The 14,398-nt window shown below is 46.6% G+C and overlaps 1 pseudogene across 1 annotated transcript in view; it reads right to left on the reverse strand.

The window, feature by feature from the left end:
* Window positions 1-12,734, reverse strand: part of LOC311341063 (protein sidekick-1-like) — a 209,210-nt pseudogene extending 196,476 nt beyond the window's left edge. Inside the window, exon 1 of the transcript XR_014684114.1 lies at window positions 11,761-12,734. The product of XR_014684114.1 is annotated as a protein sidekick-1-like (transcript). The remainder of the gene's footprint in view (window positions 1-11,760) is intronic.
* Window positions 12,735-14,398: the final 1,664 nt, after the last annotated feature.

Genomic DNA, 14,398 nt, shown 5'->3' on the forward strand with positions numbered 1-14,398 from the left:
TGTAGATGAATAGCCAGTTATCGAGAACCCAATCGGAGTAAGAAATGGAGCAATCGGAGAAAGGCCTTCATGGGAATCACGAACGCCTGTGTGGAATCTGTCCTATTGTAATGATGCATCACACCTCGACTAGGCGTGTTATATATGTCGCCTTGGAAGAGGTCTGCGAACTCTTCAAGGCCTTGCACTTTGTCTGAGTCACTTGCAGCTGGTGAAAATCAGGTGAGAAATACCACTGGCTGTTTGACATATGAAACCTGTGTGTGGCTGCCATAGCTACTTCCATTAATTGGGCCTTTGAAATGTCTGCGGCTTCAACAAAGAAACAAACTAATGCTTTCCTGTAAAGTATCGCATTCGCACTGCAAATCTGTTGCTTAGGACATCAATGGATGCACGTTAGAAAAGAGGTCTAAGGTTCAGTCCAACTGCCTCCATCTCTGTGTTGTTTGGTACCTGACAACAATGCAGCTGATGTTCTTGAACGAAAATTTAACATAAGGCTATGAAAAACACATTCCTGCTGTGGTAAGTTTGGTATCATTAAGGCATACTGACAACTTCTTAATCTATCGTGGATGATGGCAAACTGTGGCATGTGATTTGCCATTTTTTTTGAGGGATGTATCTCAAAGTTATTTGCATACAGGCCTAAAGACTCACGATATTGATTTTGAGAGTTGTAGCACAATGAGGAAATGAGCTGCATAATCTATTCAGATTCCCTTGCCTTAAAATATAGAATAGAGAAGCAACCATTCATCACTGGCGATATGCTTGTCTTGTTTGTTTGCAAAGGGTACAGGCATGCATAGACAGGATAAGAAATACATTTTTAAAAAGTATATCGCACCCAAAACGACTTACACAGCCCTAAGTATGAGGTTACATTTCTGAAAGTTAAAGTGCAGGTAAACTGCATTAAGCTTCAGTGATTGGAGTCAAAACCATACCATTTTCTGGAGGCTATCTTCTTTTAAAGTACCCCAGAATGGTGCACTTAACTCAGGCAAATTATATTATTCCCTCTCAGGTATGCAAGAACCTACCCACAACTCATCTTCACTCCATCACACTCGCCACCCTTCTTCTCATCTCTTCTCAACTCACCTCCTCAAAACTCTCGTTTCCCAACAACATATACAATCATAGCGACACTGATAGACTGCATGGCAGCCAAGTATAGGCTTACACCATATCAACCCTTTAGTTATATTTATATTTAGATAATCTCTAGAGAAGGTGAGAGAAAGAGAGAGAGGGCGAGAGAGAGAGCGAGAGCAAGAGAGACACACAGAGGCTGTACGGCGCGCTGTGGCGCTGTGTGCATCTCTTGAGGCCTGACAAGAGTTAAGAAATCACCTTATTGACGACACACACACTGACACCACTACAAAGGAAACACTGTGCCTTAGGCACCGCTTTAACATCTGCACACACACACACACACACACACACACACATTCTCTCTCACACATTAACAAATGCTCTCTCACACACACTCACACAAACATACACACACACATATTCTCTTTCTCACATTAACATATGGTCTCTCACAGGCACACACACACACACACACACACACAGGTGTAGTGTGAATTAAATGTTGTTGGCTAGCTCTTCAGAGAGGTATTGCCACCTCTGCCCTGCTAAATCTGCACAGAAACCACCCTCACACACAGTAAGCTTTAGTCCTATAGATAAAAAGGGGTCGCATTTAGCCTGCCCCTATATAAATCAACACATCGCCACGCAGCAGCACCACTCAGTATTCCTCCCTCATTGACAAACACATTAGGGCTATAGAGCCGGTGACAATATCTGCCTTTTTTTAAATACACACTTATTATGTTTATGTTAATGTGCCAACAAATCATTTCGCGAGGGCTGTCGCAATTCATCAACATGGTCAAATAAGTCCACGCGGAAAATGTGCCCACTCATTTGCATTTGACGATTATTTAAGTTGTCAGAAATGTCGAACGTGCGTTAGACATATGGACGGCTATTAATAAAAGCTGTTCTCTAACCACACTGAACTAAGCATGACCAAAGTGTGTAATGGCGTGGAGCGTAACATACTAATATAGTAACATGATAAAATGAGCTACGGTTTGTGAACACTAATTTCAGATTTTGCTCCCTTAAAGAGTTATGGAGGTACTCCTCGCCTCACTTTCATATTATCATCAGCGGTAGTTACGATACACAGCTCGTGTGTCGGAGCGTCACGTTTCCCACTTAACTTTGCGGGGGAGGGCGGGATATTAAATGGACTTCCTGCGTAGGAATGAGTGATTATGATCGTAAAAACATGGTGCTATAAAACATTGTGCACTTCATTTCATCAGTCAAATATGGTTTGAGCTATGTGTGAGGGGAGGGGGTGGGGGCAAACGCAATTTTACATTTGTTTATTGTACCCATCTTTTCTTGTTTGTCATAGCATCTTCATATTTTTTTTAGTCTAGTGGCTGATTGTTACTCTGCATTTAGATTTAATCATGTATTATTGTTTCACGCTAAAAGCTTATTAACTAGAATTGCAAATGTCCAATTTGAATATTACATAAAGTGCTCAATCGATGAAATTGAATACAGATTAAGAAACCAATTGTTTTGAATGGACTACATTTCCTTCTGCATTCATAGGGTTTGCGTAACAAAATGTAAACCTTGGTCTCACACAGACACTGTTAAGAGATCAGAAGCTTCTGCTAAAACATAAGACTACAAACCCGCACTCACCCACACACACACGCACACACACACACACACACACACACACACACACATGCACACGCACACACACACACACACACACACACGCACCAGCAGCAGTATTATATACTTCTATTGAAACCCAGGTTCTTTCAGACAAGAGTAGGGCATAGTGCTGGATTCATTCTCTATGCAAAGTGGCCATTCAAATAACTAGATTATCTGACCACAATCAAAACCCACACAAAACAAAAAGAGAGGGAAAGACTGAGCGGTTTCTTCATTGGGGGGAAGCTCCGGATCACTCAATGTGAATGGGATATCCCGGGAGAACACATCGCACAATCAAAGCAATGGGAGAGTCAGAAACAAGACACAAAGAAATATAGAAATACAAGGAAAAGACAGAGAAACATGGACATGGAGAATGAGCTAGTGATAGTTTACAGTGAAGGCTCGGGAAAGGGTTTGGCATTGGTAGCAAAAATGTGTTTTCCAACCATTTGACACCAATTAGACAGCAAAGAACCAATCCAGTGGTGTATGAAAGGTTAGCGCAATGGGAAATGTTCCCATCTGACTCGTTGCTTGTAACTTGTTACTACTAGCTGTTACTAGATGTCTATAAATGGAGGTGCACCATTCAGAGCTGCGCAGGTCAATTTCTGACCACCTCTGCCGTAAAAGTAATTCCACGGTTAAGGCTGAGCAAAATAAGGTTTTACTTGACAAGGAGGGACAATGTGTGCGATGTTTTAGCATTTGCATGCTATTTGTCTCTGTAATGTATCTCTGTGACCAAACTGTTGCCTGCCTCTACCGAGGGCAGAGGGGCTCAGCTTTGGCAAATTACGCACGACAGGAAGACTTATTAGTTTGCATATGCAAACTTTTACCCAACTTCTCTCATGCTATACGTTGACTATATGTGGACAAGGTTGTAATTATGTAGAACCTTTGATAATAATAATCAATTTCAACATGAAATGGATACGAAGGACACCAATGCAGACATACTTAGCTTGATATAAAAACAGCACATCCATCTTCACCTCTCATCTCTGTATGGCAGAGGTTGGTTTTCTTTTCTTTTTTCTTTTCTTCAGATATTTTATTTATATATTTGATCCTTTTATTATACTTTGTTGTGGGCTTAGTTATTCTACGGGGCATATATATCGCTGACATGGATTATTCATAACCCAATTGTTGATTAGATTTATATTCCTAATAGAGTTTCAGAGGAAAAGAACCCCACAGCTATAAACTATTTTACACTTTAAAGGTACAGTCATAAACCAGAGACCCCAGCAGCACCCAGGAGCACCCAGGGGCACCCAGGGGCCAGGCATGTTAACAAGTGCCATGATGCTGCCCAACAAGACAGACAAGTGCTGTCTTAGTGACGGTCCAATGGGATGCACCTGTGATGATCACTGGGCTAAATCAGGCCCAGGCTTACCAACAAAGCTGCGATTCTCGGAGTGATTTTTGGTCTGTGTGTGTGTGTGTGTGTGTGTGTGTGTGTGTGTGCACTAGAGAAATTGTTGTGTGTATCTATTGTTCAGTCTGCCCGCCATTCTGCCATCTACCAGTCAATTTGTTTTGTAGTATCTTGTCATTTGAAATTGTCTACAGAGAACATGTTTTTGTTACTTTTGTTACTTTTCTCTGTCCAAGTCCCATAGCCCCCCCTCCCACCCCCCAGACACACACACACCCACACATCCATTCCAGACAGTAACTTACACACAACACATAAACAAGGACATGATCAATAAAATCAACAGCTTTTGTCAATCTGACATTAAACAATCAGTGACAAGGCCTTTTACTGAAAAACATCCTCCTCAATAGATACAGCACGGGCCAGAACAATGGATTCCCAAGCTCAACACATGAAGAAAAACAAAACAAGAAGGATCAGAGTGAGAAAGAGGCATACACTGAAAGCATTGGGAGAGAAAAAAGGCCAGGAGGGAACAGAGAGACAGAGAGAGATACCAGAGAGAAAGCCCAGAGAGAGAGAGAGACCAGAGAGAGACCAGGGAGAAAGAGACCAGAGAGAGACACCAGGGAGAGAGACAAGAAAGACCAGGGAGAGAGACCAGGGAGAGAGACCAGAGAGAGAGAGTCCAGAGAGAGAGAGAGAGAGAGAGAGACCAGAGAGAGAGACCACGGAGAGAGTCCAGAGAGAGGCCAGGGAGAGAGACCAGAGAGAGAGACCACGGAGAGAGTCCAGAGAGAGGCCAGGGAGAGAGACCAGAGAGCGAGAGGGAGGCTTGTATCCCACCCAGCTCAGGTTTAAAGCCCTACAAGATATCAGGGCGGTTACTACTTCTCCAACACATAAGACACAAGAGATCTGGCACGAAAGTGTTCAGGCCCATTTCCACCAGAATCATCTCAGAAGCGGTACTGCAATCCACACTAGGAGCGGTCCGGATAGGACACTGTTTTTCCACCTCAAGGATCAACAAGGGCTGAGGGAAAAGAAAAGCTCTCGCTACTAGTGATGCTGCTAAGAGCAGAAACATATTAAACATCTTTGCTGCAGCGGGGGCCGGCGGCGGCGTGGCCTCCGGCTCCGGGGCTTCAGCTGCGATGGCTGCGGCGGGTCCCTCTCAGCAGGTGTCGCAGGCGGACACGGACAGTGATAGTGAGGCTCCCGCTGCCATGGTGGTACAGGAGGAGGAGGAGGAGGAGGAGGAGGAGGAGGAGATTGGTGGTGGTGTGTGTGCTAGCTAACATGTTGTGGATAAACACTCATTAAATGTTCAGAACCGTTGTCTATGAACTTTACTTGACATCTGCATAGTGTGTGGTGTGTTACAACTAAATCTAGTTATCTAAAGTGTTGGAAAATAATATACTATCCTGATTAATTGGTAGTTGCTTTTATTAACCACTATTTTATGTTTTTATCAAAGGATGCCATACATTTGCAGAGATACAAGCTTAAAACTCACATGTTGCAATGTGGTGTTGTTTGAGCATGTAGATCTGCTATTTTCACAATTTTGACCTATAATTACATTACATTACATACCCCCAAATCAGGTCACCAGAGTTAAAGTGTTTTAAGTATCAATACACAGTCCAATTTGTTCAAATATACTTCACATATTTTTTAAGTCAGTGTTTATGGTTTATTGTCCTTCCTTTTTTCTTTTTTTTTGAGCACTTTATTTGTGGAAATTTTCAGATTCAATTACATCAAATAAGAGACAAGGAGACAACGACCCCGGGCCCTTTCACATTATACAGTTAAAACTAATAAAACACTGATTAACTACTGTTAGCCTACAATAAAACAACTGCATACATAGTGTATTACTGTATTATTCCATACTATTTCTCTACTTTTCATGTCCAGGTTTGTGCCCAGTACATCATATCCACAGGAGATGATCTCACCAGAGACAACAAGCCCACCCATTGATTATTTCACCCGTCCCAACCCAGACACCCTTCAGCTATTTTTTAACTGAGTTGGCACAGTATCTGCACGCGGATTGTGGTGGGCCAGTCTGGACCAAAAAGTCCCGGGCTGAATTTTTGTCCCAGTCCAGGCCTGATAGGGGTCGATGTGAGCTCATGAATATTCATGAGCAAATGCAAACTGATTGGCTGCAGAAGTGTTCTGAGACATGGCTGCGAACCGGCAACCTTCAAAAATAGAAGAGGCCAGCATCATAAACAAAGTGCCGGTTTGGGGACTGTTCTGTGCCGTGCCGTGACCGTATCCAGTGGAATAGCATACATTGACTAGAATGGTTTATATTGTCTGCGGCAAACGTTTTACTGCCGTGACGATTCTGAGACGGATCTGGTGGAAATTTGCCTTCAGACGCAAACCCTTTCTAACCGTGTCACAGAGAGATGAACTTCTGTCATATTTCTTAGAACCGCAATATAGATTTTTAAATGTATGGATACTAGTTGGGAAACTTCTTGTCTCCAGTTACAGCTATATATTGCCGAACGAAGATACTGTTGGAGTTTTGCAGCTGTTCTACTTTAGGTATTCTTTTGAAGTCACCACCACCCTGCCACACGGTTAAGCCTTCTGATTGGCTGAACTATTGCCCCCATTCAGGGGTCTACATATCCACAGGCCACTAAACAGCACAGCACCTTTTGCATAGTATTGAGCATCAACTAGCCAAAGCATCACGGTTGATTTCACCTTTCCACCGAGTGAGTGTTTGTTTGTAGAAAGGTGCATCGTAGGTCTTGTGTTGAGTGCTCCATACCAAATGAGTTTGAATGATTCTCGTCAGACACCGGTCCAAGATGACCGAAGACAGAAATAGTGTCTGCGTGCGTGCGTGCGTGTGTGCGTGTGTGTTTGTGTGAGTGAGGAAATAAAAGGACTAGAGGAGATTTGTCATATTCACCTGTAAAACCTGTCCCGTACATAAGCACGGTCAGACACACATAAACATGTTTATTCATCATTCTGGGCCTTTTCAATATTTACTGCTGAGTGAAGAAATGCAAGACACATCGCACACACATTTAAACACACACACCTGTCACTGTTGTATATGGGTTTCACCATCCTGTCTACCTCATGTCAACATTAAGTGTCATGGATTTGGATTAGAATGTTTGCAATGACCCACACTTGGACACACACGTGTGTGTGTGTGTGTGTGTGTGTGTGTGTGTGTGTGTGTGGTAAATGTTGTATGGTTTCCATTACGCTTGTAAATATAGGCTACTAATAAATTTTGAAATTGCATTCAACAGTCGTAGAAGCACAGCAATCCACAGCGTACCTCTACAAATCAAAAGGCTTTTGCCTAAATAAAGTTGCTCTAAAACTGCCTTTTATTCTCCAGTCAAAACACAGGCCAGCAGACAGCAGGGAGACTGCTAATGAGTTTGTAATAACATGGTCAAAGAAAAGAGACTTAGCGGGTGGTTGTGAGAGAAAGAGGCGCGATAGAGTCGAGAGAGAAGAAGAAAAGGAGAGGCAGAGAGAAGGAGAGGAATCGGGTCACAATCTTCGCAGCACTGAAGTCGACGGATGATAATCAGTTAGACGAGGCTACTAATTTAATCTCCTAATTACACTGTGATAAAAGATAATCTGTACATTCACTCGCACTCTTCGACACTGATAAGTGTTCTGTTTGGTGTGCAGGGTTTCCCTGTCAACAGACTACAGATCCTTAAATGTCTGCACACACACACACACACACACACACACACACACACACACACACACACACACACACACACACACACACACACACACACACACACACACACACACAGACTCAAACACACATTGTACATGTGTTGCATTCGGGTTTCCATAGGATCTTGTAGTACAAATGAAAGCGGACACATGCAGGTCATTAATTCTTTCAGAGCACAGTGTCTCAAGTCTCAGGTCTATCTGAGAAGGCCATCTGATAGCTTGGCATTCTTCCCTCGCCATTCAGACCCAACCAAGTGATGTTAAGTGCTTCTCGCTGTCGTATGATTGCAGTGTGTTTATCGGTGATCAGAGGCTTGACGTTAATGGGGCCTGATCTGGGATTTGTAGTTTTTTCCTCCCGCACAGTTTTCTCATTATCCAGAGATGGAAATTTTGCACCCACGCCAAGTGGAGTCAGTTGGTGCACCACACACTGGCCGTACGACCAAATTACACCCATAAAAGCAATAAAAGCCTGGAGATCGGCAGTTGAGAAAACATTTCCGACACATTTAAATGTAGGAAAATCTGTGTGTGTGTGTGTGTGTGTGTGTGTGTGGGTGTGTGTGTGTGTGGGTGTGTGTGTGTGGGTGTGTGTGTGTGTGTTTTAAGCGTGCAGCTTTTAGCTAGCGCATGCGCTCACGCGTGGATCTGCTATTTAATTTCAGTTTGGCTGCATTCTATGACCTCTCCCGGGTCCAAATGGCCTATCAGCAACCTCAATTCTATCAGGCGCGCCGCGTCGTCCAGTAAGAGCTTAGCCAGGCATCAGTTATAGGCTCAGCCAATAATACGCTGTCATATTAAAACCAAATCACCCTGACAGATCCACTCGATGTGTGTAAGCCCGGCGCCGAGATCCTTGACCTCGCTAAATGCCCGCGGCCGTGCACAACCTTCGGGGAAACTGTGCTAACTTTCTTCCAGAGGCTCGTGAAGCTGTCATGTACTTTTTAAAGAGATAAAGTAGGTTTCTCGGACGTGCGTGACCCGTGAACATGCACTACATTCAAAAGCAATCATCTCGTCGTAATGAAGCCTAGCAGTATTTTTGTATTACTTTTCTCTCCCCTTCCATCCATTAACAGTGTTCACATTAGTGGGTGCGGGAGACAAGGTCTCCTTGGGTCCGTGGGTGACTCAGCCCGACAGGCCTGACGTCCGTAATGGAGGAGCCTAGCATGGACTCTTGGTACAGCCTGCAGTGGGGGTTTGTCCAACCACGCACCAGCAGTGGGCATTAATCACGCAGCCGCTGGAGTTACACCCAGCAGGGTGACAGCCCGGCTGCAGGGGCAGGAGGATAACTTATGTACGAGGAGGGGAGGTTATCTGATGAGAGGACTAGGAGGAGGACGACGACGACGACGACGACGACGAGGGGGGGAGAAGGAGGAGTAAGAGGGGTGGAGAAGAGACAGTAAAATGCTGCCGTCACTTAAAGTCCAAAATGAAAGATCGATGAGCTTATTTAAATGTGCTCCCCAGGACGAGAGTTGGCTCGTATAAAGCCCGGCATTTATGAGTAGGGGTGTGGGCATCGATTGACTCGGAGCAAGAAGGGGAGGGAGACGGGGGAAGCGGGAGAGACGGAGAGAGAGGGGGGCCGATGAAGGCTTAGAGGGGGAACAGCAGGGAGAGAAAGAGATTGTGAGAGGGGGGTCTGGGGGAAAGAAAGAGGGAAAGAAAGACAGAGAATGGGGGCAAGTGAGAGAGGTGGAGAGAGCTCAGGTTGGCTCAAGACCGGCTCATGAATTTAATCCTTTTCCTGCTCAAATCAAAGGTCCTGGTGAAGGCAGTGGGGAGAAGGGCAGACGGCCGGAATGTTTACAGCTTTCATCCAGGGCCTGCTGATCAAATCAATCCTTCCACTGGACACCCTCCCCACGCCCCCCTACACACACACACACACACACAAACACACACACACACACACACACACACGCACACACAACCTCTCTAACTCACTCACTCACGCACAGAGTACATCCAATTTGATCTGAGTCCACTTATACACCAGACACCAACACACACACAGACACACAAACAAACACACACCACCAGCAGCAGCAAGTAAGGCTGTGTCTGAGGAGAGGAGAGAGAGTCCAGGGGCCTGGGCAGTAGGAGCCGAGACCTTGACATGCTCTGTCCTAGAGATAGGACAGAGCTGACGCTGCAGCAGTCTCTCTTGTCCTCATCCTCCTTCTCCGCCTCCTCCTCTTCCCGCTGTCCCTGCCAGCTCCTCCTCCTCCTCCTCCCCTGTCCCTGCCAGCTCCTCCTTCCTGCTCCTCCTGCTTCTGAGCACTGAGATCGAATGGCCGGGAGTGAAGTGAAAGGGGGGTGGTGGGGGGGGGGGGGGTAGGGCTGACGGGGAGTGAGAAGAAGTGAGGGGGGGAGAGTGTGTGTACATTTTTAATACACCCCCCCCCCCACCACTTGCGGCGAGGCGTCGGGAGTGTCAGTGTGGCGATGGAGCTGGAGGCTGTGTCCGTGCTGAGTGACATGCTACGAGCCAGGCTAGCCCCCCCCCCCCCCCCCCCCCCCTCCCCGGCCCGCCCCGGCTTAAAGACTCTCCCGCACTCCTCACCTCGTCTTCCTCACCCCCTCCGCCACCTCCCTCCTGCCAACTCCCCCAGGCTCTTCATCCCCACTCAGACACCCCGCCCCATATTCACACTCATATCCCCCCCCACCCCCACCCGCCACCCTCCTCCTCTGCTCTCTCACTTTCACATTCTCTGCTGCCTGCCACACACACACACACACACACACACACACACACAAGAGCACACAAAGAGACATATGCGCACACACATCCACACACGCACCCACCCACCCACGTGTTAGACCCCTACATAACTCCCCCCCCCCCCCCCCACCCCCCACTCCATCCCCGTCTCCGATTTAAATTCTGCCCGGTGCGCCATCTGTGACCCAGAGAAAACTGTGTCGACACCAGTCTGACCTTTTCCACTGCTTTTGTTTTGCTGCTCTGACACAAGCCCGAGGGGCACATACGCGCAAACGGACCTACACATACACACACACACACACACACACACGCACACACAAAGATACACGCTTTCTTTGTGATCCACGAACACACAAAGAGGAGAACGAAAGATGGGGTTGTGTGTGCAACATTGTAAGCACACATGATCCAGCCACAGGAGCACCTATGGATCAATATCAGTATCTTCTGCTGTCCTGCTCCATAAATAAACAAGTGTGTGTGTGTGTGTGTGTGTGTGTGTGTGTGTGTGTGTGTGTGTGTGTGTGTGTGTGTGTGTGTGTGTGTGTGTGTGTGTGTGTGTGTGACAGCAGGTCATTGACTGAGGATTATCAATGCAAATTCGGACACACACACACACACAACTCACACATGTATTTCTCAGTACGCACACACGCACACTTATAACGTGGTTTTGCACAGCTAGTTATGAATTCGTTGTTACACAAAGGGATTACCCCACTAGGATTGACCCTACGCCACCCCCTGGTCCCCTTCTGCTCCTAGACAAGCAGAAGTAGGCTACACACTGACACGTTCCCCACCACCATTGATAAATCACTACGCTTGGTCCCATAAATCACGCTCTCTTGCAGTTTGGGAATAATCATCTTATTTTCCCTCTATTCACCGCAGTCTTTGTGACAAATGAGCCTGTCAATAAACGTCTTCAGACAATGCACCAATAGGGATGCACAGCACTACTTGGGCTGAACCCCCGGGGCAATGGGCCGGTGGGTGAATCTGGAGATTTTTGGGGCCATAATTAATTCTGTTTTGCATCTACTATGTATTCAGGCGAACCTGCTCTTACCTTGGGCGTGCAACACGTGGCAGCTGCTTGCGAGGAGGAGGATAAAGAGGTATAGATTCGGGCTCCAACTCCGAGCTGCCCCGGTGGACAGCATCATCCTCTGCCCTGCGGCAGGTGCCTCCTCCACATGTACCGGAGATCCCGCGGGGGGAACGTACACATTTGCAGTTCCCATAACCGAGCCGCGTTCCGAAGAGAAGCCCGGGAGAGGTGACAGACCACTGCTCCTAATAGCGTCTGTGACCGGGCGCCTGTGTTTGGCTTCGCCTCTCTTGCCACCCTTCTCCTCTTCGCCCGGTTCTCCGAGTCTGGCGGTACTAATGAGAGACCCTTCAGAGGCGCTCGCCCTCCGCTCTTCACTCACTCCACAGCGAGCGGAAAAACAAATCTCCGGGTGACCGGTTATCTTATTCTCTCTGATGGCTGGTTCCCCGCGCTGGCTCCCGTGCCCCGGGCTCCAAAACTCACTAGTTAGGAACAGCTCAGCAGTGGCGCGACTTTCTTCTAATGTTGGGCTTTTCAGTACATCCGTGTTGTGGTAGTTCATTTTGGTGGTAGTGAGGTCCCTTGGTTCTGGTGCCCTGCGATACCTCATTTTCATTCGGATTGATCCAAGCATGAAATTAATTCATCTGAGAGTAGGAGTAGGGGGTTTAGATTTATCGGCTTATTCGCTGCTGTCCGCTGTAAATCCGCCGCTTGTTTTGCTGTCTTCAACTGGGATTTATCGTGTGGATCATTTGACTCTTTGACAGTATCAACAGAGGGCAATAAAGTGCATGAATTTATCCATCCGTGTGTATGTGATTTCCCCTCCGAAGAAAATCAATGCTCTATTGAGTCTGCGAATTCCAAAGCTTGTCTACAAACAACCTGGACAGAAAGCCGAAAGTCTGTTAAAAATGTGACATTTGCAGAGAGTGGACAATGCCCCTATCCAAACAGATCAAATGAGATTAACGCCTAACTTCACCCGCAGCTAGTTATTATGGCTTGCAGGAATCAATGTCCAAAATGGATAGAAAATCCTCTCCCGTGGGTTGCCTTGGTCCCTTGGTTATTTCCTATCGTGCACTTGGGTATCGTGTTACAGGGGAGCGAGAAGATAGGTTAACAAAACACCCATTTCATCAAGCCTTTTGTGGGCGACGAGGACAACAGTTTGTGTAACACACGAGATAGGACTTGATGTAACTTCATACAAGTGCACTAGCGCCTCGGTTTAACCCACTAGACAGCAGAATGCACCGCAACTCTCACTTGCTACTGCGACAGAGAGCCGCTCGCTCTATCCCGAGACGAGGGGACTGCTCCACGCATGCCGCTAAAAGAGACCGTTACTTCAGTTTTTGCATCGATTGTCGATTGGTCCATACATAAGTCCGATGTTACAGTCCGTTTAGAGAAGCGCAAGTAGACACACACTCACACATACATACATACATACACACACACACACACACACGCGCGCGCGCACACTCACACACTCACACACAGAGGTCCTTCGGATGCTGCCTGAGCCAAGTCCCCCTCGCGCTTTCCTTAGCAGCGGCGGGGAAACTGAACACCTGCTGTCGAGCCTAGCGTTACTGTTGGAAAAAAAAAATAAGAGTCGGGGCTTTCAGCCGTTCTTGGTTCAAAATAAAGCTCTTTCAGTCTTTGGCCAAACAGGAATACGGTGTTAAGCGGGGGGCTGGGGAGGGGGGGGGGAGAAGTTGTCCAACGATGCTACCGTTATGCTATGCCGTTCTCACTTCCTAACTAGTACCGGCGGCGCTCGGGCTCCCTTTATTTTCCTCCCAAACTCAAACTAAACTTCGATTCACTATCGCTCGGCGACGCTGATTGGAGGAGACTTTCTTAAGAACGGCGCTTCTGCTGCTGCTATTGGACGGTTGGGGGCAGGAGGCGGTGCAAAATCCGTTAGAACGACCACGGTGTGGTAAACAGCGCCCCCACCCTTCTCGCGGAGAAAACGTCCATATCTCAGCCTCACACTATAGGTGCTAGGTACTTAACATTATGTTTTATACGGACAAACGACAACATTATACGACTGAGAATGTATTGTAAACAAAGAAGTGCAACCCTCCATTAACCTAAATAACTGTCCTGGATCAGTGTGTTGTAGCCGGGTCCCTTCCAGCTAGCCTATAACTAAAGAGTCCATAGTGCAGTCATTAAATGGTACATTAGCATTAAAACCTACAACAGTATGACCTTATATTTTATTGGCTCTAGAAATCATCTGGGACACTTTTTTCACTACCTGCCTGACTTCATTCTGCCCTTTCACTATCTGGTTCCCAATCACGTCAGTCCATCTTCTGTGGTGTCATTCTACACCTTCCCCCCCAGAAGGTTAGGGCTACCAGCACTGCTTTCTCTATCCCAGTGTCCAAGAGCACAGAAAATGATTTTTCATTTTTGGTTTTCTTTTTTTTTTTTACATAACAATGCTAAATGGCCTCCAAGAAAAAACCAAACACACCCTTCCCTTCACATTTTGAACCCAGGCTTCTCTCCTGCTTTCATCAAACTCAAAATCCTTAGCCCAGGGAGAAACCCCTCCATCACCAACCTTCCACTGAGATTGTCACTGTCCTGTTGTTTTTTTGCCCAGCCAGACCCATTTACC

The sequence above is a fragment of the Micromesistius poutassou genome, assembly GCF_964030765.1.
Source record: "Micromesistius poutassou genome assembly, chromosome: 3".
Taxonomy (NCBI): Eukaryota; Metazoa; Chordata; class Actinopteri; order Gadiformes; family Gadidae; genus Micromesistius; species Micromesistius poutassou.